Source organism: Oryza sativa, chromosome 6 (assembly GCF_034140825.1).
Source record: "Oryza sativa Japonica Group chromosome 6, ASM3414082v1".
Taxonomy (NCBI): Eukaryota; Viridiplantae; Streptophyta; class Magnoliopsida; order Poales; family Poaceae; genus Oryza; species Oryza sativa.
This window is the reverse complement of record NC_089040.1, coordinates 11,809,624-11,836,367: the sequence shown is the minus strand read 5'-3', so window position 1 is coordinate 11,836,367 and position 26,744 is coordinate 11,809,624. Positions and strand designations below refer to the sequence as shown.

The window sequence follows — 26,744 nt, the reverse complement described above, 5'->3', positions numbered from 1 at the left end:
ACGGTGGAGGCGGGTGCTACGCCTGCCGGAATAGGGGCAATATCACGCATGTCCAAAAGTCGCCCAAGTACCCCTCAACAAAAAAAATCCAAAGCAGCAATTTCTTAATGAAGATTGAGATGACGAGGGCTCCGATCTAGAGGAGAACGCACTTCGGTCGGGTCGTATCTCCTAAGTCCGAACTTGGCGAAGAACTTTTTGTCAGAAAATCCGCCTCTTGAACCCATCTCATCGAAATCCTGAAGCACCAAGTTTCTTTACCTAGCGCGCCCTTATCGACAGGCTATGCCCGCCTACGATATTTGTATAGAATAGGGATTGTTGGTGCCAGGGTATACGTGAGATTAAGGTAAACGAGATGGGTGACCGAGATTTTTATATAGGTTTGGGCCACTTAATTGGCAGGTAATTGTCCTACTTCTTTTGGTTGAAGCCCATGTTGCTTTTATATATCAACTAGGAAGGTAGCCCGCGTATTCGCGTGGGCATGTATCGTATGTTCCGGTTGAGACACTTACAGGAGAGAGATATTAACCGGATAACACATGCCATACTTCAGAAGTATGATTGCTTCAAAAATTTTCTTGTTAGCGTTGTTGAGATAATTTTTCTAACCTATTAGTGTTGTTCTAATTATCTAAGGCAATTATTATGCAATGGTTAATGCAATAGTTGTTTCAAAGTTTATAGCACTTCACAAATGGCGAAAGATCATTTTCTTTGCTCGGATTATTTGAGCACATTACTTTTATAAAGCTCATGAAGCAATCAGATTGTTTTATCTATCTGGTCTTTTATGTAGCGGCTTGGACTATTCAAATGTGAGTCAATTTTTTTTATATAGTGTATATCTAATTTAGTTATTGATGTTTGCGAAATAATGTATAATGTTGTGATTGGTGTTCTCAAACTATTTCATATTTTTTATAGCAATTTAGATAACATGTAATGGGGCAGTGATGTTTCTCCCTCTAAATATTATTATGTAGTGTCTTGGACTATTCATATTTTTCTTAGGTACTATATATCCAATTTAGTTATTCATGTTTGATAAATAACTAGTTAGCGTGCACGTGCAAGGCACGTCGAATTATATCTAATGGAGTACACCATGTTGTTTTTTTACACTAACAATGAAGAGAAGAGAAATATCAATTCACAAAAAACTCATTGCTCGAACCAATCGAGATACAATTTCGGTTGTCAATCATGTTCGAAGGACGTGCGTTTGGACATGCTTAAGCATTAGGAGCACAGACCCACCTGGGAGCGTCCAACCCTAGCACGTGTGGTCGCTTTCTAGCGTGAGGTTCTGAATGAATAAATGACATTGCAGACTATTACTTCATAAACATTAATATGCGGATGAAAAACATCCCAAGGTTTGTCCAGATAATGAACTCAGTAGATAACGATAAACTCCAGAGCAAAACATGGTTGTCCAAGGTTATGAAAGATACAAGTCCAACGTAGCCCATATTAATTTGGTAAATGTTCAGAATTAGGATTATGAATTTAGATACATTATATGAACTATAATCCATTGTTTTCCATAACAGAACAGTAATTCACAATGCAAAATGCAGATTCAAGTTTAGTTATGAACAAAAAAAAATAATGTATGACAAGGTTCAGAATCATTTAATCAATAATAAATACTGTCAAATTTTCAAAATAATCAATTCACGTTCAGTTTCATCAAAACAGTACATGTAAAAATGCAACATTCAAATAATGCTCTATAGGCATCAATTGCATCGTTCCCTCGGCTTCTGGCAAGTGCCAAGTGACCAACATGGCTAAAGAGATCAATCATACAACAATAATGTTTCATTGTTAGCCTGATACCGTAATGATACAATATGAAATATTCATGAAGTGAAAAATTTCTCAAAGATATAAATAAAAAGGAATTTAGTCCATCTAAAGGCACTCTTAGTTTTATATGCAGAGCATGCTCAAAACCAGGAATGACATGGCAAGCTCGATGTTTATATAAAAATCTCTAGAAAGTTTAGAATGCGAATATACTTAAACAAACTTCAAAGTTTTAATACCGAAATATACTAAATGAAGGGATTTTGTGAATCTAAAAAGCAGAGTAGCAAGTCATATATATGGGATTAGCACGATTTACCTCTCTCCTGAACCCAGTTGTTCTCTTATTTGCTGCTGGGCCAATACATTGTATTCATTTCAGTTATTGCACGAACTTCTGCTACAAGATCACCAACAAATTTCACAATTCCATAAACCTATTAACACACCCTTAACTGAAAGGTAATGGACCCTGAATGCCTCTTGTAGTATGTAGTCTGCAATATCTGCAGCCAGATCCCAACTAAAATGGCCCAATTCAATTGAAAGACCATCTCAACATTCAGCATCATTTGTGCAGTGTCCACTATATGTCTGATGAAGAACTTCATCAGCAGCTGCCTGCAACGCTTGTAAACTCAACAAAGTCATAACCCTGAAGTTGTCCACTTTGTTTATCCCAGATAAGCTTCACAGATTGAACATGCAAATCAATGCAAACATCACAATATGGTCAGGCAAAAACACAAAGTTGACAGCAGAAGTTGTTGTCATTAATCCATTATCACTGGAGCAAAAAAACCGAGTCACATATAGCTGCTATGTAACTGTTATATGGTCTGCAAAATTAGCACCCATGTGGAAACAATAAATAAGTAGAAACAATCAAACAAAACCTTCCAAAGCCCATAAATTAGAGAAAGTAACCTGTTCATATTTCTTGGGCACAGCTCTAGAAAAAAAATAATCAGAGATCAGATTGAACAAATATCTGCTGCCGCTAACAGGTCAACATCTATCCAGCCAAAAGCAAAAGGGTTGCAATAAAGTTAAGTGGAACCTGTATCATAAAGATTATTTATTCTTCGTTAAGCAAAATACAAAATGCAACTGTTGAATTGCAGTGTGATAAGATACTGAGCATGTTATGAATAAATTAGACTTCGTACACCTTTGCAATCAGCATTATTATGATCAAATCATTTCCAAATTGCTCTAAGAAAATGTATCTCATCAGTATCGCCCCGATAGAAATATATTTCCAATCAGCATTGCTCCTATCAAAATTAATTGAGATACATGCCGTGAAAAAGTATATAATCACATCCAAAGTTTAATTATAACGATAATATAATCATGTGTTTGCAGAAACCTAAAAAATATGGATTATACATAAATTGAGCTGTAAGAAGCATGCATGAACTAAAAGTAAAAAATATAGTTAGAATATGTATGCCTATTGCAAACTAAAATGCAATCTTAAAAATAAAATCATGTTTACCTTGAAGCCAATGTCACATGGATTGAAATTCAATCTTTAAGCTCAAAATAGGGTGGTAGGCTGAGGCGAGGAGACGATTGACCTAAATACCTACAGGCGCACAACTCAAATAACTCCCACCTTAGTACCTGACAATATCACTGGCTTATTTGGAGCAGCACATGACATCTGTTCTAACTTCTAAATCACCTTGCAGTGGCTGTCATTAATCAACCAAGTAATATTACCCTCCACTTAAGTGTTTACTTCCAGAGGCTCACATGAAGTAGTCACATTCAAAAATAAATATAAACATTACTTAACTGAACCTAACAAAGCACGTTCACATATTTTACTGTTAACCAAAAGAAAATGCAATTATTTTGCCTGATGATGTTAAAAAGAATGCAGAAGACAAGGAAAAATCTGAAACCAAATAAGCAAATATCTGCTACTGCTACTAACATGTGACATTAATTTACTCAAAAGGAAAAGATTAGACATTAAGTGGGATTGGAATTTTTTAATACATGTGTTCGTAGCGATTTAAATGCCAATACTGAAAAGTAAACTTTGATGAAAAAACTTTAAAAGTAAGTTTTGTATACAAGAAACGAAGGAGGGGGGGGGGGGGGGAGTGTTCGGATCACCTTTTGGTTTTACTTTTACTGGGAGTTGCATGTTGCTCTGGAACTGAATTTGGCAAGTAGGGTCAGATATATGAACCTGAAACAATGCACATGTGAATTTCAAGGCTGAAAACTCTTACCTTGGTATATTTTGATTCCATGGTATAATATGTGAGAATGTACCAAAATTAGATAGAAGCCTTTATCTCAGCATGACACGAACAATGAATCAACAGCCTCGCAGTCCTGGCCGGGAGCAACTCAATGAGACCCTGCTCCTACCGCTGGCAGACTTACTGCTCCACAAGCTTCATACTGCAGGCCAAACAATTGTCCGGCTGGAACTCAACATAAATTCACCTTTGTCTTAGACAGGAGCAGCGAGGGAGATGTGATCAAGATGAGTTTGCGAAGGGGGAAGCAAGGAGTCGCGTTGGCGGCGCAGTGGACACCAGACATCGAGGGATCGACGGCGACCGGACAGCAGGAGATCCGGTGCCGGTGCTAGGCTGATGCGGGTCGACGGAGACCGGACGGCGAGGGATCGACGGTGGCCGGACTGCGTGGGATCGACGGTGAGGTGCGGTGCAGACACAAGGGCGAAGCGGCTCGACGGAGACCAGACGATGATGTATCGACGGTGCCCTGACAGGATCCGGCAACGGCGCGAGGCGGCGAGGGAGAGCCAGCGGGGTGGTGCTGGAAGGGCAGCGGCGGAGAGGGCGCGGGGAGGACAGCGCTGGCGCACGGCGTTGGGAGGACGGCGTGCGGCGCGGGTGCGGAGTGCAGCGGCGGAGGGAGCGGGCGCGGGTATGGCATCGCCGGCGCGCGGTGCGGGGAGAAGCCGCGGAGTGGAGAGCATGGTGTGAAAAACCGCCGGTAACCGCGCGGTTACCGCGGTTACCGCCCGTACCGCGCGGTAAAATAAAATTCGTCCAAATTTAAAAATTTAAAAAAAAAGAAAAAAATCAAAAAAAATAGTGAAGGTAGTGCTTGATTTATAGTGTTTTATGGTGAAGAAATTTCTCAAAAAAGAGTAATATTTATTCAAATTTGAGAGCAAAACGGAGAATAAATTTGAAAATTGGAAAAAGAAAAAAGAATGGGCCGGCCCGTTACTGTGCAACCCATTACACATCGCGCGGTAACCGCGCCAAACCGCGTGGTTACCGCGTCAAACCGCGCGGTAACCGCGCCAAACCGCGCGGTTTGCCCGAATTTTTGAATTCAAATTTCGATTTGTAAATTTGTCGTGGTTTTGCGCGGTTACCGCGGTTACCGCCGGTAACCGCCGTACCGCCGGGTGGCGGTAACCGGGCCCCGGCGGTTTTTGAAACCCTGGTGGAGAGGTCGTTTGTTCCCTTCTCTCTCTCATCGGAAGGGGGGAAACTATCGCTGTAACCGCAGATCAGCACGTGGGAATCGCTAATTGCAGGTGTTGATCCAACTTTTGATATAAACCGTTGGATGAACGGATCTAAGGGTCAGAAGAGAGAGGTGTTGGATGAACTGGTGCTTTTTATATTGGTATAGATATATGATGGTGCAATTTGGACATGTAAAATGGCAGGTGTTGTCTATCGATAAAAATATTCTTTCATACTTGAATTTATAATTTTTATTTCGACACAATTAATTTGCTTTAGCTATGTATATTTATGGAATAATATATAGAATGCCATAATATATATTGATAGTTTTTTTATCGTATTTCGTTGCTATTTGGATGACATGTAAAATGCATGGATCGACTATTTCTGAGTGATATATATCTAATATAGAAAAGTATAGGCATATGGACCTTAAATTATTCATTTAATTATAAATGGAAAAACAGTTATAATAGAAATTAGACATGTACTCCAAATTTATTATCATTTTAAAATGTACAACTGTTGATTGTTTCTCTTCTAGTTTGATAGCTAAATAATTGAAAGGGGGAGAGGAAATAGATCCGTCGATAATGGTTGAAAAATAGATGTAATTTACATGGAAACTGATGGTATATTATTTCTCTTTTTTCTTTCAATCTTTTCTATTTTTGAAAACATGGTGCATCATGATTTAAGAGTGTTTTATAGGACGTTTAACATATCTTTATTATTATATACAATGATTTAAGATGATATAATACATATTGATTTTTTTTAATATTTGATTGTAATTTGGTTATAATGCTGATAGGGGGTCTATGTTGTATTTTAATTTTGACATGTGGTGATTTAGAGTGCTTTTGAGGATATTTAATGAACAATTAATGGATTTTTATTACGTAGAATGATTTAAGATGATATAATACATATTGTCAATTTTTTATTGTTTCATTCATATGTAGTTACTACACAAATGATAGGATGGAGGTATCTATGACATGTTTCAATTTTTACAAAGTAATATATATGTAATATAGATCTTGACTTATTTATTTAATTATAAATAAAGTAACAATTAAAATAAATAGAAAAATAGATATAAGCTATGTAACTATTAATTTTTTAATATACTAGATGAATATCCCGCCATGTTGCTGCAGAAAATTAAGTTGCATTATATGTACAAATAAGATGTAATTTGTTTATCAAAACTAAAACAATTTAATACAATTTTAAGCCTAAAAATAATTGAGATTGCATGTTTTTAATAGAGAAGACAGAAGAGACAATTTGGACCATAGATCTATCATCCAAAAGCTAGAAATAATTGGGGTGATGTGGCTTAATAAGAGAAGAGAGAAATAGCATTAACTACACTTAGTGGGGATGAAATAAGTATATAGGATTAGGTTGTTAATTTGAAAACAATAGAGGAGATAATTGAATGGGAGTTGAGAGGAGGGGAGGCGACAGTACATGCATATGGTAGGATGAGGTAGTGCATCAGTTTGTTTTTTTTTAAAATGTATTTATTGGGTACATTGGCAGAGGAAGTGGGGGGAAATATTTTTAAATGAATGTGCTGTTTCTTGTGAGTTATTTAAACCTAATAAAGGGAGTAATTGTTAGCACTATTTGACTGAGGAAGGCGTAAAAATACTATAGGCCTTCTTTGTTTAGGCTTAGGTTTATTGGTTTAGGTTTTTAAGTCAGCTTACTGGCTTATATGATTTATAAGCCTGTGGATTGAATGCCCTAAGTTTAGTGGTGAGGTTATACATCTACCTCCCATAAGCAAAAAAAAAAAAAAAAAAAACTTCTCCAACTTAGCTATTAGATTTTTGACTTAATAGTGTTAGAGTGGCTTATGGCTTCAAAAAGCCAAACGAAAAAGCTGATTGTTTGTTTAGGCTTATAAGCCTAAATAAAGAGAGTCATAATATGGTTGATGTGATAAGTTTTAAACTAAAATATAATTAATATGTGATGCAATATTTTTTAATAAATAAAATAGATGTGCCTTGTTTTATATAGTCATCTATAAAGATCGATATGAAAGGCATAAAAAACTATAATATGGTTCTATGTGATAATTTTTAAATTAAAATATAATTAATATGTTAATATTAGAGATAAGATGGATATGCCACGTTTTAAATAGTCATCTATAAGGATAAGGATAGATAGTTTGTTTTTCTATATCGTATTCGTATGTACCTATGTAGTATTTTTCTGTCAAATAGTGTATATGTTTTTTTTTTTGCCTTTTTCTCGGGTACGTACGTATATATGCATTTTTTTCGTTTTTTCTTGCAGCCTTTTTTTTTCTTGGATCCGTTGCAGGAGAAGTGGAAGAAAAGCATATGTACACAAATGGCCCAATGGGTGGGGAGTGGTCGAGTGGTGGGGATCTAGTAGGTTGATGGGCATTTCAGGCCCATAATTTTTTTAATTTTAATTATTATAGAAAAAAAGTCCGTGCGTTGCAATGGGTAAATACATTTTTCTAGTGATACAACATCTATTATGAAATGATCAATAATTTGAAACATCAGGATTGCTTTACACTATAATTGAAAAGATTAATAAAAAAAATTCTTAGTTTTGAGCCAAAAGCCCATTACTTTTTTTCCTTTTCATCCCAAGCACGGTCCGATGTCTCCTACCTCTCTCTGCTCTGACTGTCTCTCTTCCGTCCGGTTCGGTCCACAAGTGGAACCTAGACCCAGCTAGCACAATGGTTCAGAGCTTTTGATTCACTCGATCTAGTTGAGTCTTTTTTTTATCTCCCAACATTGGTTGAGAGCTTTTGATCCACTCGATCTCCTCTTTTCGTTTGCCCCAAATCGGAGCAAATCCGCAAAACTCGGGACAAAAAGGGATTGGGGAAGCTCGTCGGTCGGTCATCATTGCCGACCATTGAACGAAGATTAAATCCGGCGAATTAAAGTCGAATTGAAAGGGGAAATCATGGAGGAAACAATGAGGGAGGAGTGGGGAATCGATTTTTGCAATCAACGAAAAGAGAAAACGCACGGGGAGGTAGATCGATGTGGCGGCGGCGTTAGGGGTCGGCCTAGGCGGCGGCTGGAGATTAAATCCGGGAAAATTAAAGCCAAATCAAAAGGGGTAGGGAATCGATTTTTTAATCAATTGAAGCAGGAAACGTATCAAGGTGGCGGATCGGGCAATATACAAAGTGACAAAAAAATATAGTGCGCAGCATGCGTGCGGAAAAATTGGATGAGATCCAAAAAAAGGGTTGCGGGAAACACCGGAAAAAAAATCAGAGCGGGATAGAAAAAGAAAACAGCGAAAAAATGGACGAAAAATAGTACGAGAAGCCTTACTTATTTTTTAAATAGGTATAGGTATTGATATAGATTTAGCAAACAACGTTGAAAATATATTAAGAACAACTTCAAAATTAAATTTTAAAAATCAAAATTTTCTTATTAAGACAATCAATTCTAAAAATTCAGAATTTTCTTACTAAGGCAATCAATGGGACTCCTTGTGCCATGATGGAAGCTTAAGGGTACGAACAAAAACAAAAACGAAGAGTCCGTATGTATACGTTGTAATCCTATTACCAATCTCTTGTTTAGTGAGTTCACAATAAAAAAACGATTTGCTTTGGGTGGCCTTCAGTTGTAACGGGTTGGGTTTTAGATTCTACAGTCAGGAGGACGTGTCATTCAGTGTCTGGTTCTAGTACTTTTTGTTGTGCCATGCATGCATGGTGGCCATGGACCAAAATCGTGCACGTAGTGTCCGACAACGATGGATCTCGGATTACGGCTTTTACGCGGGCCTCGTGCTGCTTCATGTGTGAGCGAATCGGACACATGCGACGACGTACGAAGCCATGGCAAAAACATCTTAAACTATTTTTTATAATAGGTAAAGATAAAGATATGGGGATGAAAAGGAGAAAAAAAAGAAACGGAGGTTAGATGGATAGTACTTACGCTGCTGCGGAGGGATCGTACTTACGTTGGGCAGAGGGATATTTTGTTTCCCTCTAAAGATAAATCTAACGATTAATTAAAACTAATGGGTCTACCAATTTAAATAAAAATCGACAGTCAGATTTATAGGATGTGACATGTCCACCAATTAGAATGACATGTGGCGACTCAAGAATGTTTATAGAATGACACATGGCAGCTTAGGAGCGTTTGTAGGAAGTTTAATGAGTTTTTAGTATATAATAGATAGATAGATATCACACAAATACAAATATTTGGGATTACCTAATCTAGTCTCTGCTTCCTTGAATATAGACTCAGCGAGATTGGAATTGTCTTGTATTGGCTTGTCTTCGGCTCTCCCCCTCTCCTCTTTGGAGAGTTTTATATTATATCTTTGGGTGCCCTGTAGTCCCGGTAGAACTAGATAACTAAGTATGGATAAGATTCGAATAGTCCCTGTAGTGTTTGAGTAGGATATGGCTTTTCTTTCCTTGTCCGGAACTCCTTCCATATATGAGACATGATTTTGTATAACACTTATATGGTGACCTCATCAAGCCTAACAGAAAAGTATTAGGTATGTCTTGATAATAACTTTGTCATTTTTTCTGTTTGGACCACCCAAAATAACTTCTTCAGCACCCATCAACAACCTCAAACAAACAAGTTTTAGTACATCGATGAACTTCCCTATCCATATGTAGGCTATATCTTCTTCAGAATGAAGGGTAGACATGGATAGTAAGAAAAGTTCGGTGGTCCAAACCAAAAAAAAAATGCAAATTTTCCTAGTCCAAAATAAAAAGATTGGTTTAAGGGTGGTTTAAAGTTAAGCATCGACAATAAGGAGTGATCCAAACTGCAATTTACTCTTAAAAGTATTTTAAGCACAACTTATATTTTTCATATTTGCGCAAAATATTTGAATAAGATGAATAGTAAAATTAAACTTGTGTAAAAGCTAACTGTGACGTATATATTAAGAAAAGAAAGGGAGTATTTTATTTCAAAGTAAATTTCATAAACCCCAACAATTTTGACATGTGACACATATCCCCTGGTATTATGGTTCTATAGTTTCACAAAACTACCTAATTAACTTAATTGACATAATCTTATAGTAATATTTAAGAAAGCTTTACTGACATGGATGTAACATTTATGTGATGGATAATTAACTCATATATTTGAGATGTGATTGTAGAACTCAAAAGTATGATAAATTAAAGTCAAAAACTATATTTGTGAAATTTTATGGCCAAAATACTGATGAGGACATCAACAACACCAACGATACATCCACGCCTCCACAAGTACAACTTCATGGTCCTATTACCCGCGCTCGTGCACGTCAATTCAACTATCAGGAACAATGGAGAGGATCAAACAGGGAGAGGATTCGCGCGGGATGGATTCGGACTGCAGCACATCACCAACTTCTGACGGCCGCCACGACTTCATGCGAACTCCGATTTGGGCGTGCAAGTACTTCATGGAAAGCTTGTCAAGTCTACTTTCAAATGGATCCAGCCTCATGTCCATATTAGTTCTGGAGCAGCCGCAATCTTCATTTTACTACCGAGTCCTTTTCTGTCCACGGTGCTGCGTCACCTCTTTGGGCCCAATGGGCCGTGTATCAAGTTGGGTCCATTAGGGACGCATCCTAGGGTGAGAGAACGACCCCAGCACCCCTATGGTTGTCCTCTTCCTCTTCTTATAGCTTTCTCTGCCGCCAAGAATAATCGGGTTTTGTTTAGATCAAAGTATAGCGTCGCTACTTTGCCGAGTTGATCCCGTGATCGATTAGATCGCCGGATTGCTTGTTACTGAACCCCACTTGTTACTTCTATTGATTCAATCCAACATCTTTGATTCGCAAATTTAGTTGCTTGTTCATCTTGTTCTTGCTGGTTCTTGATTGCTTGCAGGAACAAATACCTTCGTGGTTGGGCTGATCGTGCATCCGTCGAGATTCACGACCGCCTCTGGAGTTGGTGTAACGATTGCTAAGGCGCAACATCCCTGGATAGTTGTAGTCGGATCACCAACGTCACTCCATCCAATCGACTTATCCCTCTCATCGAAAGATCGGGACACCCTCGAGCATATCAAATACCTAGGGTTATGTGCCTCGAGTCAAAATCCATATGGTTTAATGTGACTTAGATCATAATGCATGGGGTTAGGTAAATTTACTCTTTATTTTATCTGAGCATGGTGACAAATATGTTATGCCCGTACATATGCACATTTCTAGATAAACATCTTACGAAAGCAAACATCGCTCATATAGCTCTGAAGACCATGGAGAGCACAAGGTCGATGATCAGCAGGCGCAGGCCCACAGTGGCGGAGGACGGAAAAAAGTAGGTGTGGCTCATGCATAGGATGCGAAGAGAATAAAGGGGAAAAAAGCAATATGAATGCATGATATTGTACTATGCAAATTATCTCATCAAGTCTTTATTAAGCATGGCAATAAACACAATTCACAAGTTCACAATTCATCATCCATTTGCTAAAAGCGTAAATAGAAGAGTAGGAACTTTACTAAACAGTCGATAAACTAAGGGAAAACGAGCCTAATGCTCGGAACGGCTCCTGCGGTCGGTGGAGTTGAAGGCGTCCTCCTGCTCGTCGCCAGGTCCCTCTGAGCGGCTCCTGGAGTCTGGCAGATACGTCTCGCCGTTGCCCGGCTCTGAGCCACTGGAACTGCTGCTGCTGTGGTCGCGGCTGCCACTAGGAGTAGCAGGCAACCAACCTTCGTTGCCACTGGCTAGACCCCTGCCGGCTGACGCTGGAGCGAAGGAGAGAGCGGACGTGGGAGCTGACGCTGGAACAGGAGCTGGGGCTAGAGCTGAAGCTGCGGGCGCTGCGGGAACTGCGGGAGGTGCTGGGGCTGCGGGAGGAGCTGCGGGAGGAGGTGGGTTCCTGGGCGCAAGCTGAATGCGCACGGGTGCAGTCGTCGAGTTGCGAGGCGTGGTGCGGATCCGGACTCCTCCGGGAGCGGGGAGACCCTTCAGCTGTGTGTTCTCCTTCTTCAGGCGTGCTATCTCATCCTTTAGAGCTATGATCCTCACAAGCTTCCCATCATTCAAGGCCTTGAGCGGAAGTCCGACTGGGACATCAGACCGGTCTAACCGCCAACTTACGGCTGGTTTGATTGAGCCATTAGGCCGGTCTGACAGACGACTTACGGCTGGTCTGACCTACCCTCCTGGCCGGTCTGACCGACGGCTTGCAGCCGGTCTAACAGGGCCTAGAGGTCGGTCTGACCGGGGGGCATTAGAGATAGGTGAGAAAGTTGAGGGCAACACAGGAGCTTCCACTTCGACCAAATACATCAAGAATCATTGCTTGGCTTCTGGAAAACAACTACAACCAAAGTGGATACCTTCTGGCTTATCTCGCTCTCAAAAGAGGAGGCTACAACATCTTCAAGCCATAGGTCAAAAAGAAAAGAAGACCGAAGACATGAAGGACCAAACATGTGAAAATTTAGAGCCTCGGACAGCTAGTAAGCAAGTATGGAGACCCAAAGAGGTAAAAGTTAAGAGACCAGTGATTTCCTATAATAGTAATAATCCGATTTGACGAGAGAAGAATCATCAGTCATTAGAGATAGTTTTCCTCCACATGATGCTACGGGTGTTAGTGCGGTGTTCATCTTGCCTTCAGAAGTCGATTTTTCTCGGGGGGGGGGGGGGCAAGACATTAATATGCTCATGAAGAAATTAAGAGAGATGAATGGCGGTGGATACAACGTCGCATCTTTGAGCCGCCGTTTGTTGGATGATAAGGCAAGGTATGGGTTTATTGTATTCATCATCATATTATATGCCTATGACATGTTAGAGTATTGCTTGCTATCTAGCACATGTGTTTGCTCATCAAATTGATAATACACATGCATGTTGCAAATGCTAGTTTCGAGTGGTGGAATTGGCAAATTGGCATATAATTTATTTAAAGTATGATTTGGCTCATGAGTCTTTGATATTTATTAAAAGCCAAATCATGTGTGTTTTATGGGTCACCATATAAGATAGAGATTTCATAATTATTGCACCATGAAAGTTTTACTTCTTAGTAATTTGGCTTATATCAATGGTCAATGTGATGGTTTGTTCTAATATTACTTAGAGTTGTTATGTTTTGGAACATTGGCCTTGGTATAATATTTTGCATACATGCTCGAGCCGATTACTTGCATTTGTAGTTTATTGGAATCCATACGTGCGAGACATATGACTTTGGTGATTCATTATTGATCATCCCTGAAGTGGCTAAGAGTTTTTTATGCCTTGATTATTGTTATTTCCATATCCACTTGAAACTAGTGTTCATCTAGACATATTAGGATGTTATAATTTTTCATGTGTCTAGAAAGAAGGGAATTTGGTCGAATAATTTGATACACCAAGCATCTGGCTATAATGTGAAGAAATGAGTATTCTTAATCTAGGAAAGGCCGGTGCTTGATTTCAAAAGTTTGGGCGAAACTGGCAAAATCACAGACCAGGAGCGGTCTGACCGGCATTGCATGACCGGTCTGACCGTGGTGATTGGTGGTCTGACCGACTCTGCATGGCCGGTCTGACCGGACAGGAGGAGCGGTCTGACCGGCATTGCGTGGCCGGACTGGCCGGTCCTAGGCCAGAAGAAAACTAGAGAATCCCTTTGATGGAATATTTGAAAGATTCTAGTCTTAGGGTTGATCGGAAGATTCGGTGGCAAGCGTTCAAATACACTTTCTTGATGGGAGTTATATCGCCAAAATATAGATGAGGTACTATTAAAGTGATTAGATAATGATCAATCCAAGGGGATGCAAAGCTCATCAGTGGTTCAGCAATGTTCAATTGGCACCTGTCGCTGTATTGAATCCGAGGTTGTGATTTGGATTTCATTGGTCAAATTTCCTTCGTCATCAAAAGGGCATTGGTTCGTGCTATGTTGCAACGGATTACTTCACCAAGTGAGCCGAAGCGATGCCGCTCAAGAATATGTCTCATATGGAGGTAATTGACTTTATTTTGAAGCATATTGTTCATAAATTCGGTATTCCTCAAACACTGACTATCGATCAAGGAGCTTCTTTTATGTCCAAGGAGGTGAGAAGTTTTGCCGAATCTTATGATATTAAGTCGTTGAGTTCTTCTCCTTGCTACGATCAGGCTAATGGATAAGCCGAGTCGAGTAATAAAACATTGTTGAAATTAGTCAAAAAGGAGATTGAAGAACATCAAAAGAAGTGGCATGAGATGCTTTCGGAAGCATTATGGGCTCATAGGATATCCAAACATGGTGCTACCGAAGTCACTCCTTTTGAATTGGTTTATGGACAAGAAGCCGTTTTGCCGGTTGTGGTAAATCTTGGCTCTCTTCGGTATATCAAGCAAGACGACTTGTCGGTTGAAGATTATAAGACCTTGATGTTGATGACGTGATAGATAAGAATTTGAAGGCTTTGAAAGAGATGGAGACACTTCAAGGACAATGTTTTCATAGAGCAATCAATGGGAGATACTTGAAGAAATACTTCCCGAGCGTTTGGCAAGATGCTTAGGAAGTTCTACGGCCGGTAATTGGATTATCGCCCTAAGACAATATGTTCTATGCTTTTAGATTCACGATGTTCATCAAAAAGGCAGGGGGCATGTGTTTACACCCAAATTTGGCACGTAGGGTTGAAATAGGGAAAATTGCCAAGATTAGGGAAATATGTCGGTTTCCTCCAGAGGGCCGGTCTGACCGCCGTGTATGGGCCGGTCAGACCGATGGCATGTGGCCGGTCTGACCGGTAGAGTCCAAGCCTGAGTTCGTTTCGTCGGGTCTCAGGTTTCCTTGCTTGGGAAGGCATGTCTCGGGTTTCCATTGGTATCTATCCCGAGTTGGACGTGGAGGAGGGCCTGTAGAGGGCAAGACCAACCCCTATTTAAGGGACAAGACCGTTTCAATTGTAATCAATCAACACACATTCTACTTGAATCACTTGTTCAAATTGCCAGCCATGCTTTCTACTTTACCCTAGTTTTAGTCCATCTTTGTCGATTTGCACCGTAAATCGTCTGCCGTCGCTGCGAGAGTGTGATTACCCCTTTGTATGTTTGTGCCGTAAACCTTCCGTTTGCCCACGAGACAGGTAGTTATCCTCATATCGATTTAAATCGGCTCCGCTAGCCGGTTTAGTCGTTTTCTACAAAACCCATCTTGATTTGGCCTTTTGGTTAGATCGAGGTGGTTGGCGACTTCATATCACCACAAGGCGCTTAGGTGTTGCAATCGTGATTGTCTTCTTGCCAAAAAGGTTGCCAACAATTTCCATCTGCGTTGAACTAGATAAAAGAAACTTAGGGTCAAATAAGAAAGGGTATAAACAACATTTTGGTTATGAGTTTTAACACCGTTAACTTGCCTCACTGAATATGTTATGCTGATAGGTTCATTTTTGAAAAGCAGGATCAACTGAGCACATTTGAGAAAACGTGGTTAAGCTAGCAGTTAACCTGAAATTTCAGTATTTGCCATCCAATTCAAAGGTGTTTAGGAAATTTTCACTTATTTCACAAGGCTTCCAGATTTTGCTACCAGAACTTCAAAGTCTTTGTTCCGTGCCACTCCTGTCATCCGGTCGTCAATCCATCGGTCCATCCATCATCTATCATTGTCTGAGTCCTCTCCAACAACGGACACTGCAACGGTAGAGACAAGCCTCCTAGTTGCGATAGTGGAAGAGATCCCCACGAGCGAATGGTAGACGACGTCGCCTCAAACCAAATCCACGGTGCAAAGAACCGGCAATGAGCCTTCACCATGCCGTTGGCAAGGCCCTCTGTTGCCGCTCCTTCCCGTCTATGTACCATGTGCTTTCTGCACCTCCGCAGCGGCGTGCCTAGTGGAGTGAGATCAGACGCTGCCATTGCTGCTAGCTAGGCTAGCTTCAGCCACCTCCTCCGGGTACTCCTAGTCGCTGTTCGACAATCTTGCTTGTGCTCCCAACTCTTGCAGATACATGGTGTGAAAGGTTTTCCAGCCTTCCGGGTATGCTTGGTAGCCTCAATTGCATGCATTGGAAGTGGAAAAAATGTCCTAATGGGTGGAAAGGCATGTACGCTATGAGAGACTATGGGTTTGCAACTATCATATTGGAGGGAGTTGCATTGCACGACCGACGGATTTGGCATGCTTATTTTGGTGTAGCCGGTTCGAACAATGTCATCAATGTAATCAACCAATCACTAGTTTTCATGGACTTGTTATGGGGTAAAGCTCCAAGAGTAAGTTTAAATGTCAATGGGAATCACTACGATAAAGGCTACTACCCTGCTGATGGAATATATTCTGAATGGGCCACACTAGTGAAGATGATCAAGCTACCACAGATGCCAAAATAACAAAATTTTGCAAGTAAACAAGAATAAATGATGTGGAATACACTTTTGGGATACTTAAGGCCCGGTTCAAAGTGATTGTTGTCCCATGTCAATTGTGGAAGTTAGCAGATAATGGTTTGATAACGAGGGCGTGTATAATCATGCATAACATGATTATTGAAGATGAGAAGGAAATGGACATGCTCGATTTGAATGACGATCTCAACGAATTCGACGTTGAAGCTCCTCAATACAGCAACAGCGTTCCACGCACAGTTGCTCAAGTGATTCGAACAAATTGTGAGGTCCACGATGCATCTGTGCATAACTGCTTGAAGAAAGATTTAGGGCCCCTGTCACATCGAATGTTTGAACACATGTATGAAGTATTAAATATAAACAAAAAATAACTAATTACACATATTGCGTGTAAATTGCGAGACAAATATTTTAAGCCTAGTTTCTCCATGATTTGATAATGTGGTGCTACAGGAAACATTTGCTAATGACCGATTAATTAGGCTTAATAAATTCGTCTCGCAGTTTACAGGCGGAATCTGTAATTTGTTTTGTTATTAGTCTACGTTTAATACTTTAAATGTGTATCCATATATCCGATGTGACACGCCAAAATTTTACACCCTTGGATCTAAACACCCCCTTAATTGAGCACATATGGGCAAACCATAGGGGTAATAGAGTGCCAACTAGAAGATCAAGTAAGGTGGCACAACTAGTACCAGTACCAGTACCAGTACTTTCTCATATGGTAACATCCTGATTTTCGTTTCAGTACTTATAAATTATTTAATAAATTATTTTTAGAATTTATATTAAATGTTTATTAATTTACAAGTGAAGTTAAATATGGGAAATAAAATTTTATAAATATAAAAGCACGGCTAGATTTAATTTCTATTAAATTCTCCATAATTAATTATACTCTCTGGAATTTTATCGGAATTTTCAGAGCTCAATTACTAATTTTAATAATACAAAGAATATTTAGTAATTATTTAAATAATAAATTAATCATGAAATTATAACATATAATGTTGTTAAATACTTTGAGTATCCAATGATTTGCAGGATTTTTCTTGTAATTAATTGAGCACTGGAAATATTTTCAACAATTCAGAAATCATTTCAGTGATTAATTTAATTAGAAAATTAAATTAAATCCCCTTTTCCTTTTCAGTGATTAATTTAACTAGAAAATTAAATTATATCCGCAATCTATCTGTTATCCTCAGCCCATCCGACCTCTTCGCCCTCTGCTCTATTTCCGGGAAGTCTATTTCTTTTCAGCCCAGCCAAAAGTCTGTTTTGCGTCCCTATCGCTACAGTACTCCATCTTCAAGCTCCAGCCGTCCTGCCTGTGCACGCTGCAGCCGACCCGACGAACTCGGGATAAGCCCTAATTTTTCTTCACCGGATCCATCCGTTCTCTCTCCCGTGCCTGTAAATAGAACCCCCAAGCCCTCCTCTCTCGTTTCCAACCCCTAGCTCGAGCTCCCGTGGCCTAGCCGTCTCTCCCCGCAGCCGCTTCTCTCTCCGCCGCCGGCAGCCGCTCCAGCTGCCCCTAACTGCAGCCGTAGTCCTCGCCTTCGGTTGCCGTAGCCGCCGTTGGATTCGCAAGGAGGAGAAGAAGCCCGGCCGCCGGTTCCCTTGTGCCAAAACCCGCCGGAAGCCTCCCGTCACCGTGAACCAGTGGGTCGCCGCCGTGGTTTGATCTCCGGCCGAGCCCTGCCGTCTACACCGTTGTCGCCAGTCCTCGTCGTCGCCTTCCTCAGCATCGCAGCGCCAAGCAAAAGGCCGTCTGCTGGTTCCCCTCCGCCGAAGATCGCCGAAACGCCGCCGCCATCACCAATCCGAACCACGCCGCCGCCTCAAGCTTGCCGCCGATCGTCTCCCGTCGTCGTTCGTCGTCGTGCCGCCCCTCGGTGAGCTCCCCTCGTCGTGCTCTTTCTTCCGGTGCCCTCCGTTTACGCCTTCATGCCATAGATCGCGGATATCGTTGGGACCTGAGCCGCCCGTTGGTGACGACGTCGTCACAGACGTCAGCTCCTGTTTTCCTTTTCTAGGATAAATTATAAGCCTAAAATCAGATTAATCTTGTAAAATTCATAACTGAATCATATGGAGTCGGAATGAGGCCGTTCAAGTCTCATAATTCATCTAAAATCATGATCTACATGTTTATTTATTTTTTTATGTACTGTTTATTTGGAGTTTCTTAGTATTTTTTTCTCGTTTTGCGTGTTAGCTTGTCGTTTCTGTCGTTACGAAGGTTCGTGAGTGCGTCGGAAGTGTTCCAGAAGATTGATTGAAGACCGATTATTGCAAGGCAAGTCACACAGATCCCAAACACAATTCCTTTGAGCATTGTTGATCCTATATTTAAATTATCTATTTATTTTTAAATATGCATTTATTTTTGAATGTCACCGGGTAGCAGGGGCGATGCTACATTCTGTCGACCCTGATGATTTTCTATGGACCTCCTATACCCTCTTTATTTTACTAGCTATGACCCCGGTGAAAAGAAAGATTAGACCCCGGTGGCATTAATGGTTGATTGCTGTGACAAAACCCAATTAATAACTACTCCAGTAGCGATACTAACAGCAGCAAACAGAAGATTATTAGCTAGCTCTTATGATTATACATCAACCGAATATGCATATTCATTTGAGTCTTTGAGATTTGAGACATGCATAAGGCTAGTGGCCCATAACTTCTCAAATTCCCTAGCAATATAATTTCTATACAAAAGTCGCTTTAAAAAAAATCATATTAATCTATTTTTTAAGTTTTATTTAGCTAATACTTAATTAAATATGTGCTAGTCCTCGCTCCATTTTATGTGTTGGGAGGGAAGGGTTCTGAACACGTAGCTAGGTTCGAAGTTCCAACATACCAAGTTTGTATCAGGGTTCACCTCTTTGATTTAATATTGGATTCCGAACACGGCGATATGACTTTATTTGGCCAAAATTAGATAATTTTGATTAATTTCGGTTGAATTTTACCACTTCAAATTTGAATTCTCAAAAACTATTCAAAATTTCACTCATAATCTACTTTCATCCCAAATCGAAACAGCGTGGTTTTCGACCGGTTTTGGTTGAAAATAGACCCTGGTTAGTACTGACCTCGGTGATCATTTATCCTAGCTTCGCCTCTGCTGGGTGATGTGAACCTATTCCATTGTCATGGCGACTTTGCATTGATTACCCTTTTCCTTGATACCTTGGGTTATTATAATTTGACTAGTTGAGCTTTATATATTGGTTCAGCTAGATATTAGATATATTTGCTAAGCCATGCTTAGAAACATTAGCTTATTAATGGGATAACTTATGCTTCACTATCACTTATTGCCATATACTTAATGGTACGTCACAGTGGTCAATCGTTTTTGTGAATTAATTAATTGCCAACTAAAACTTGATAATGGTGGGTCTTGAGCACATAGTTTTGATGGTCGTGCTCATGACAATTAAGAACCGGTTCGCGAGGTACTGTTGTGAAACATTAACCGTACCAACCACAAGCTAGCATGGGCAACGGCTTTATCTTTTGTATAGCATGGTTCATTGTGGGGTGCCAGATTGTGAAGCGGTGATAAGTCCGTGGGGGTCGCTAGTGAGTCCATGCCTCTGGCTATTGAGGGGGTGATTATGATCCTGGAACGGTGCACTGCTTTGAGTTGTGTTATGCGGAGGGTCTTCTCACAATTTCTCACGTGGTGACATGTTAAGCATGGGCACATGGTGACATGATGGGAAGTTGTGTTTTGTGGGTACAGTGGTACATCTTTGACTAGAGTAAAACTATTCGAATATCCGTGCCCGCGGTTATAGCTAGGTCTAACAATGTTTTTTGTGATTAGTTCCACACTACTCATTAATAATAATAATGTGATAAATGATGATACTTTTTTAACTCCTGGTTTGGAATGGCTAATTCCTGAATTGAAGGTTTGATCTGTATGACCGGGGTTGGTTGTTTAGGTTTGGTTGTGCCTGTGTAGCATTGGAGCGCTGTTTAGTGGTGATTAAAATTGATGATTATTTACTATTATGTTTTACTATTTTTAAATATTTGCTAAATGCTGCTTTTGCAAATGAGCCCTATATTATGCTATTCTTTGGTATTCTTGTGAATTTGCAAACTTGTTGTATGGCTTGCGGAGTATTCCATATAGTCACCTTGCAATAACTAATTAAACCTCAGTTGAAGAAAAGTTACGAAAGAGAATACGTTTGGCTTATATTCTAGTTGAGCTACCTGTGGGAATGGAGATGAAGCCATCGCTAGACCGTTTATCCGCTGCTGTTTTCTTTTTCCTTGTCAGTTTGTGTATCTTGGCTGATTCCTGAACGAGGATTTTAATGCACAAATTAGTTCGAAAATGACTAGTGAATCTCCGGACGTGACATCAAAAAAGGTCAATATGATCAGTACCACTAGAAGATCAGTATCCTAGCACTAGTCTAATAAAACAGAGTCAATTGGACCAGTAGCGGTAGTTTGATCCATTTACTAGCACTAAATAATAAATACGGTCAATACAACCAGCAAATAAGGTCTAAATGACCAGTAGCAGTAGCTTGTTAAATTTGATGCTCTAGTGTCAAAATAAGGAAAAATAGGTTTTTTAAAATCGACCCGGTCCCGGTCTGAATACAAATTGTTTGTCCAAAAAAATCCGTTCCGCTATATTCTACGTGTGGTCGATCAGAAAAACAGCTTTTTTAAAATCGACCCGGTCCCGATCTTAATAGTAATTACTTGTCCAAAATAATCCGTTATGCTATATTGTATACACGGTCGACCAGAAAAATAGGTTTTTTAAAATCGACCCGGTCCCAGACTGAATACAATTTTTTTTCCAAAATAATCCGTTCCGCTATATTGTATGCGCTGTCGACCGGAAAAACATGTTTTTTAAAATTGACCCGGTCCAGGGCTTACTAATTACTTGTCCAAAATAATCCGTTCCGCTATATTCTATACGCGGTCGACCGGAAAAACATGTTTTTTAAAATCGACCCGGTCCCGGGCTTACTAATTACTCGTCCAAAATAATCCGTTCCGCTATACTCTATGTACGGTCGACCAGAAAAACAGGTTTTTTTAAATCGACCCGGTCCCGGGCTTAATACAAATTTTTTGTCCAAAATAATCTGTTCCGCTATATTCTACGCGTGGTCGACCGAAAAAATAAGTTTTTTAAAATCGACCCAGTCCCAGGCTTAATACAGCTTTTTTTTTGTCCAAAATAATCTGTTTCGCTATTTTCTACGCGCGGTCGACCGGAAAAAACATGTTTTTTAAAATCGACCCGGTCCCAGGCTTAATACTAATTATTTGTGCAAAATAATCCGTTCCTCTATATTCTATACACGGTCGACCATAAAAATAGGTTTTTTAAAATCGACCCGGTCCCGTGCTGAATATAATTTTTTTGTCCAAAAATAATTCGTTTTGCTATATTCTACGCGCGGTCGACCGGAAAAACAGGTTTTTAAAAATTGACCCGGTACCGGGCTTAATACTAATTATTTGTCCAAAATTGTTTGTTCCGCTATATTATACGCGGGATCGACCGGAAAAACAGGTTTTTCTAAAAAATCGACCCGGTCCTGGGCTTAATACTAATTATTTGTCTCCGATGTATTCTACGTGCGGTCGACTGGAAAAACAGGTTTTTTAAAAATCGAATCAAAACACGGCATCATGCAGATATATCTATCCGAAGTAGCACTACTAAATACATGGCATCATTCAAATCAATCTGTTTGTTGGTTGTTCGCTTTATCTATTATTACTAAATCCGCGGCGACGAAAAACATATATTTTGGCCATCATGTAGCGATGCAAAACGTGAAACTCGTGATAATTTAGAATTTGGAAAGAAAACATGATCCATCCGTGCGCATCAGTTCTTCTATCCACCGAAAGCCCCAGTTTCTCCTATCTTGATCTCACAAATTTTTGCATCTTCATTCACCATCATGCATGGATCCCGTCACTATTCCATTGGCATCATCTGCATCGAGCGTCAATCGCTGCAATTTTCTACAGTTACTGCAGGCAAAGATGACAGTCCTGCTCTCAACTCTACGGCAAAGACGTATCTTAAGGTATTTGTAATTACTTTTGTATAATTACTATCGATTTACCATACATGACCCCTGTTAGATCCAATAGCCATGTAGATGAATAAACATAAGCACCAAATAGTTTTTATAGAAAACAAGCTAATTAAAAACCATAGAAAAATAGGGAATATTTTTTTAAGGAAAAAATAGATCATAATTATGACACTGATGAAATTATCGTTGCCAACATAATCACTCCCATCTTCATGCGCCACCCATCCCATGTGTTCATAGCCACTAGTTAGATTAGTACTCCTAGGAATGTTTATGTTCGTAGGCAACATAATCACTCCCATCTTCCTGCGCCACCCATCCCATGTGTAATAAAAATACAATATAGCATAGTTAGGTGAAAGAGAAATTATATTCATATTAACTTAATACTCCTGGGAATGGTCCGGAGCTGCCTATTGCTTTATTTTTTAGGTTTCCGGTTCGCTGAACAACATTCAATTTGATTTACCTATGGAGATTGTAGAAAAATTAACCAGTTTGCAAATGAAGTAACTGAAATGAGGAGTGGATTTGACAACATCTTAATGGTCCAAGAACTCCAAATGCAACAGATTGCTGTATTCTCTTTTGCTTTTTTCATAATAGTTCAACATATTTTTATATAACTATGTACAATGTATTTTTTGCTTCAGGATTTAACTGACAGTGTTTCACGATATCCACGCAAGAAACAGATCTCCGTTGACCCCGCTGACTACATCGCAAAGCGAATACGTGGACTGGATGGTAGACCCATCGTAGCAAACAAAGAGTTTGATTATGATAGAAGGACATTTGTAGAAAATAAGAAAGATTATGATTTCGGGGCAACATTTCAAGAGCAATTTAGTGTAGTGGACATGCAATTTTTGGATCGTAAGAACACCATCGTGCACATTGACGATGTTGTGCTTACAGGAGCAAATTTGGAGTGTCTCACCAAAGCATATTGTTACGATGATGACAAAAAATCCATTAGCCCAGAGGTGTGTAATTTTCATTATGATCATTATTTATGTCATGTGTGGTACTAATTATTTATATTGTATCCTTGTGTAGATCATCGATGCTTTTGTTGAACACTAAGGGCATACAAAATCTGGAACGGAAATGCATACATAGAGAGGGCATTAGTCGTGTCTATGCTGATGACATCCACTTTCTATGATGGGGTGGATATCAATAGTTATGAAAATATGATGCACGAATCAGCTGGCCATAGATATTTGCGCCATGACATGGTAATTAATATGTGCTTATTCCCCATCATGGTTCTCTAATTAAAACAAGAAGCACACATTAATTAATATATGTGTTGAAACTGGTGCTTCTTGTTTTAATTAATATTAATTAATTTGTGCTTCTTGTTTTAATTAGAGAATCATGATGGGCAAAAAAAAAACAAGATAAGCACATATTAATTACCATGTCATGGCGCAAATATCTACGGCCAACTGATTCATGCATCATATTTTCATAACTATTGATATCCACCCCATCATAGAAAGCGGATATCATCAGCATAGACACGACTAATGCCCTCTCTATGTATGCATTTCCATTCCAGGTTTTGTATGCCCGTAGTGTTCAACAAAAGCATTGATGATCTACACAAGGGTACAATATATATAATTAGTACCAAACATGACAAAAATAATGATCATAATGGAAATTACACACCTCTGGGCTAATGGATTTTTTGTCATCATTGTAACAATATGCTTTGGTGTGACACTCCAAATTTGCTCCTGTAAGCACAATATAGTCAATGTGCACGATGGTGTTCTTACAATCCGAAAATTGTATGTCCACTACACTAAGTTGCTCTTGAAATGTTGCCTCGAAATCGTAATCTTTCTTATTTTCTACAAATGTCCTTCTGTCATAATCAAACTTTTTGTTTGCTATGATGGGTCTACCATCCAGTCTATATACCCGCTTTGTGATGTAGTCAGCGGGGTCAACGGAGATCTGTTTCTTGTGTGGATATCGTTAAACACCATGAGTTAAATCCTGAAGCAAAAAATACATTGTACTTAGTTAAATAAAAATAAAAATATGTTGAACTATTATGAAAAAAACAAAAGAGAATACCACAGTCTGTTGCATTTGGAGTTCTTGGACCATTAAGATGTTGTCAAATCCACTCCTCGTTTCAGTTACTTCATTTGCAAACTGGTTAATTTTTCTACAATCTCCATAGGTAAATCAAATTGAATGTTGTTCAGCGAACCAGGAACCTAAAAAAAATAAAGCAATAGTTAGCTCTGGACCATTCCTGGGAGTAGTAAGTTAATATGAATATAATTTCTCTTTCACCTAACTATGCTATATTATTTATTTTTTTTTTTTACAAATGGGATGGGTGGCGCAGGAAGATGGGAGTAATTATGCTGTCTACGAACATAAACATTCCCGAGAGTACTAATCTAACTAGTGTCTATGAACACATGGGATGGGTGGTGCAGAAAGATGGGAGTGATTATGTTGGCGACGATAATTTCCTCAGTATCATAATTATGATCTATAAAAGAAAACTATTCCCTATTTTTCTATGCTTTTTTAATTAGCTGGTTTTCTATAAAAACTATTTGTTGCTTATGTTTATTCATCTAGATGGCTATTGGATCTAACAGGGGTCATGTATGGTGAATCGATAGTAATTATACAAAAGTAATTACAAATACTTTAAGATACATCTTTGCCATAGAGTCGAGAGCAGAACTGTCATCTTCGCCTGCAGTAACCGTAGAAAATTGCAGCGATTGACGCCTCGATGCGGCTGGTGCCGATGGACCAGTGATGGGATCCATGATGGTGAATGAAGATGCAAAAATTTGTGAGATGGAGAGAGGAGACACTGGGGCTTTCGGTGGACAGAAGAACTGATGCGCACGGACGGATCGTGTTTTATTTCCAAATTCTAACTTCTCACGAGTTTCACGTTTTGTATCGCTACATAATGGTCAAAATTTCTGTTTTTCGTTGCCGCGGATTTAGTAATAGGTAAAGCTAACATCCAACAAACATATTGATTTAGATGATGCCGTGTATTTAGTAGTACTAGTCCGTATAGATAAATCTTTATGATGCCGTGTTTTAATTCTATTTTTTTGAAAAAACCTGTTTTTCCGGTCGGCTGCGCGTAGAATGTAGTGGAATGGATTATTTTGGAAAAAAAAAATTATTAAGCACGGGACTTGGTCGATTTTAAAAAACCTATTTTCCGGTCGACTGCTCGTAGAATATAATGGACCGGATTATTTTGGACAAAAAAAATAGTATTAAGGCCGGGACCGGGTCGATTCTAAAAAACCTATTTTTCCTTGTCAACCATGCATACAATATTGCGTAATGGATTATTTTGGAAAAAAAAAGTATTCAGCCTGGGACTGGGTCGATTTTTCAAAACCTGTTTTTCCGGTCGACCACGCATAGAATATAGCAAAAGCGGATTATTTTGGAAAAAAAATTGTATTAAGCCCCAAACTGGGTCGATTTTAAAAATTCATGGTTATAAAATAATCATGGAATTTGGAATTCCTAAAACGATCTTAAAAAACCATTTTTCTGGTCGACCGCACATAGAATATAGCGGAACAGTCAATCCAATATTTTTCCCTCTATTTTATATTTTTCCCTTACTTACAGATAAAATATCGCCGTTTTGATTCCTTATTATTCCGTTTTAAATGGATGAGTTTTTTTTTCTAATACTACCTAGCTCGGCCATTTTTTTAATCTATTTTCTAATTTTTCCCGTACTTACGGATAAAATCCCCTATTATCCCACTAGGCCGAGAAAATTACAATGAATTCCAGCTTATTCCAAGTGTTACATCTATATATGTCGCTAGATATGAGGCATGTTTTTGTTTTCTTTAGATTGTCTGGGCATCAAAATATGAAACTACAACGTGAGGCCAAATT

The 26,744-nt window shown here is 39.3% G+C and overlaps 2 long non-coding RNA genes across 2 annotated transcripts; one reads left to right on the top strand and one right to left on the bottom strand.

The window, feature by feature from the left end:
- Positions 1-2,138: 2,138 nt before the first annotated feature.
- LOC107281323 (uncharacterized) lies at positions 2,139-4,770 on the bottom strand. Its single transcript, XR_010741814.1, has 5 exons — positions 4,111-4,770; positions 3,949-4,024; positions 2,990-3,095; positions 2,746-2,878; positions 2,139-2,657 (listed from the first exon to the last, which is right to left on the bottom strand). It is a non-coding gene; the product is annotated as an uncharacterized lncRNA (long non-coding RNA).
- A 13,208-nt stretch (positions 4,771-17,978) lies between these two features.
- Positions 17,979-23,855, top strand: LOC136356955 (uncharacterized). Its single transcript, XR_010742054.1, has 3 exons — positions 17,979-18,593; positions 18,917-22,802; positions 23,468-23,855. It is a non-coding gene; the product is annotated as an uncharacterized lncRNA (long non-coding RNA).
- The last annotated feature ends 2,889 nt before the right edge of the window (positions 23,856-26,744 follow it).